Source organism: Henckelia pumila, chromosome 4 (assembly GCF_033568475.1).
Source record: "Henckelia pumila isolate YLH828 chromosome 4, ASM3356847v2, whole genome shotgun sequence".
Classification (NCBI taxonomy): Eukaryota; Viridiplantae; Streptophyta; class Magnoliopsida; order Lamiales; family Gesneriaceae; genus Henckelia; species Henckelia pumila.
The window spans coordinates 28,750,596-28,754,190 of NC_133123.1; the positions used below are offsets into that span (position 1 = coordinate 28,750,596).

Genomic DNA, 3,595 nt, shown 5'->3' on the forward strand with positions numbered 1-3,595 from the left:
TCCAAAAATCTTATCGCTCTGATACCACTTAATATGAAACCTCATTTTCTAAACATCTATTCAGGGACTAATCAATCAATAAGCATCATAAACGAAAGCCAAAAGAAAAGGAATTTTTTTTTGAACAGTGCTGCGATCGATCGCACGAACTCGTGCGATCGATCGCATGCCAAAAGCCAAAGTTCTGTCCGGGAACATGAGGGCTGCACTTGATCGCACTAAACTCGTGTGATCGATCGCACCCAAAAATTCAAGAATGCTGCCCAGAAATCCACAGAACCGAAAAGAGGCTAAACAAATCCATTCCATTCAAAGCTTCATTACAAATACATGCATTACGAATTCCACATGCATAATACAATACAGTACAATTCGAAATACAAACTAAGTTCGACGATAGGGTTCGTTCGACTAATCAAAACAATACAAGTTCAACGACACAACCCTACAAAACACAGTGTCTCACTTCTATCAATTCTCACCCCGAGCTAACCCAAACGACTCGATCCAGCTCCTGATCCTCCTGTTGCCAAGTACACATACAAACAAAAACAACAGCCGGATAACCCGATTAGAAATACAATTTCTAAGTAAAAGGGACAGGAATACAATACCAGTTAAACATCTCATATCGAAATGTAACAATCAACAATAACTCAAAAGAGAGTGAATGTATGCATGGCTTCAAAAGCTCGGGACTATCAAATCAGATAATTGAAATATCAATCGGTACTCGGTTGGGATCCCGGGGCCAAGTCACTACAACAACCCACCTACACACCCATACGGGGCGGATGTCGCACGACTCAAACCCCTAGACTTCAGAGCAACTATAAGAAGTATTCTAGTACTTGGAAAAACTCAAAATCCAAGACCACTTCAATATAGCTCCCTAAATCGTCTAATTTCAAAACGAATCGAATATTCGGCTCAATATGAATGCAAGTGTAAACAACATAATCAATCAAGTTCAACACAAGCAAATAACATGCAGTATGTGATTTTCGGGGCTCGAGAATAAATCAAACTCGAGTATTCTATTGGAACACGGTCGTTCTCCGGATCAAAAAAAAAAAATGATACCCGTTGCAACGGAAATTTTAAAATTTTATATGGAACAATTCCATATCATGGGTATCAAATTCCTACGATTAAAATTGATAACATAAAATTTAAACAATGTAAATTTTACCTTAAAATCTCGAAGCGAGATTATGGACCTTAACAGATTAATCTGCTCTTGTTGTATATCCCAGGAACTGATGAACGAACGTATCAGGTCCATGAACGGAGATTTAATCCCTCTGATAGACTGCACTAGAAAGTCTATCAGAAGTTTCTACGAAGAGAAATTAACAGATATGATCTGTTAAACCAGACTGCAATTTCAAAAATTACAGGCTGGATTTTCGATGACAGAGAGGGAGAGGGGCGGCGGCCACCTAGAGAGAGAACCCTAGGGTTTTCGAAAATTTTTATGCCTTCTTGTGTCAATTTTTGTACTGCAATAACTTATTTATAATGTGGGCTGCTAACAGCTTAGGGCCCATTAGTCATAAGTTCAAGCTTGACAAGCAAAGCCCGCATGTTCAGAAATTAATATAAAATTCATCGTGACTCAGATTGATAAACCAATTTCACCAATGTGCACAGAAATTATTTCTGCATCTTTTAAAGTCAAGACAAATTTTTTGAATCCGAATTCAGTGGTTTCCAAAAATGTCCATCAATATGTCATTTTAGGAAATCTTACTCCCTCTACTTTTAAATAAGAAGTCCTACTTCTTTATCCACTAAATTTAACTCTTTAAATTTAATTATCTCAACGAGGATTAGAAATCCATTACTTGTGTGACCCTCAATGGTTCAGGGATATAGCTAGCCGTGAGCTCACAACTCCTTGTGGCTCGAAACAACAATTTCTGACTTGCCCATCGAATCATGGTAAGAGCGTCTAGCAACATCGCCCCATGATTCCCTAGGTATCACTGATAGTGCCTGCAAGAACCAGTAGATTTTGGTTAGCGTACAGTACGGTCCTTTCATCCATATATCCCGATCAAATCAACAACCATTGGTACATCGAGATTCGTTCGAGATTCGATAACTATGCAATGCATCTTGAAGATCAAATAGTGACATCGCATGTGCTACTAGGAAACCAAGTAACCTAAAACACATCATGTACTCTGGCCAGAGATTCGTCACACTAATATCTCCTCAGATTGCATAAGATATCCACACTCGCAAGTGTGCGGTGAATCCTTGACAACAAAGCATCGACTCCTATATGTGTCGTAACTGTACCCAATCCCGACACCTGATGACCCTAATAGAGTCGGTAAAAGAGTCAAAGCACAGTACTAGCATATAGAGTTTCAATGATGTTTCAAGTAATAAGGACTAATGGTGTACAACCAAAACCGCGGACTATATCCACTCGATAAGTGATAACCACTTGGAAAGTCCGAAAAGGGTAGTTCGATCATTCATCATATGAATATCCATTTGCATGCTTCGAACATCTCTATGTTCCATACCAATGAAATGTGGTACTCGGCATCGCAAATGCTAGTCTCAATCTCGAGCGATTCTTATCCTTATTTGTGGACGGCTCAATTGATTAGGATCTGTTTAGAATATACAGTGAACATAAGATGTGTTTCATGACAGTGATCTCTCTATATTCACTATCTCATCTTACTTTAGTATATTCAAGATCTTTATCAAAATAACAATAGTATATCATTATATAATAATAAGATAAAGTGAATGCCATTTAAAGAACGTATATTATATTAAACAAAGATTGTTTACAAAAAGAGACTCTCAAAGCCCTTAGCCACAAGTTGGCTAGCGGGGCATCAAATCTTTCATATTCTTCCCCATTCGAATCAATGTCGTCTTTTACCTTTCAAGTCCGTCGAGGATTCAAATCTGAAAATAACAACGAACTCAAAAAAATAATCAATCGAATCACAACAAATCGAAACAAAGAAATTCAATCAATATACCGTCTCCAACTCTCGATTCGATTCAACTTCCAAGTTCAATCCAAACCCGAAACTCCAATCCAAATCTGAAAATGAAGAATATACGGATTCTATATCAATCCAACAACTCAAACAAACCCGGAAATGAACCGAACAACAAACGATAATCCAAAACTCGATTTCGACGGCATAACGGCTATAAACGGTCAAACCAAAAATCTCCAACAACAACAAACAATCCCAAACCATCCACATCATGTTCTAAACCAACAAAACAATCCAAAATCAATCAAAATCCAACAACCCCATTTCGAAAATGCCTCAAAAAATCATATAAATCCAAACTTTGATCTTTTTCCGAACCGACTTCGAATACACGATCCATGCTAGCTCAAGAACAACATACTCGAAGATTATCAATTTTTGACGACCCAACAAAAATCAAAGTTCGAGGATCGTAGCAAAACTTACGTCAAAACGAAGCCCTCGTTGCGGTGATCGTGAAACTCAACTCGGAATGAAAATCTAACGGTCGGATCGTGCGAATCAGACGGAAGAAAAGCTCGAAATGTCATCTTCCATGGCTTCTGATCGGTACGCAC

General features: G+C 38.2%; 1 long non-coding RNA gene across 1 annotated transcript; it reads right to left on the reverse strand.

The window, feature by feature from the left end:
- Nucleotides 1-418: 418 nt before the first annotated feature.
- Nucleotides 419-3,091, reverse strand: LOC140860239 (uncharacterized). Its single transcript, XR_012143632.1, has 3 exons — nucleotides 3,015-3,091; nucleotides 2,912-2,937; nucleotides 419-523 (listed from the first exon to the last, which is right to left on the reverse strand). It is a non-coding gene; the product is annotated as an uncharacterized lncRNA (long non-coding RNA).
- Nucleotides 3,092-3,595: the final 504 nt, after the last annotated feature.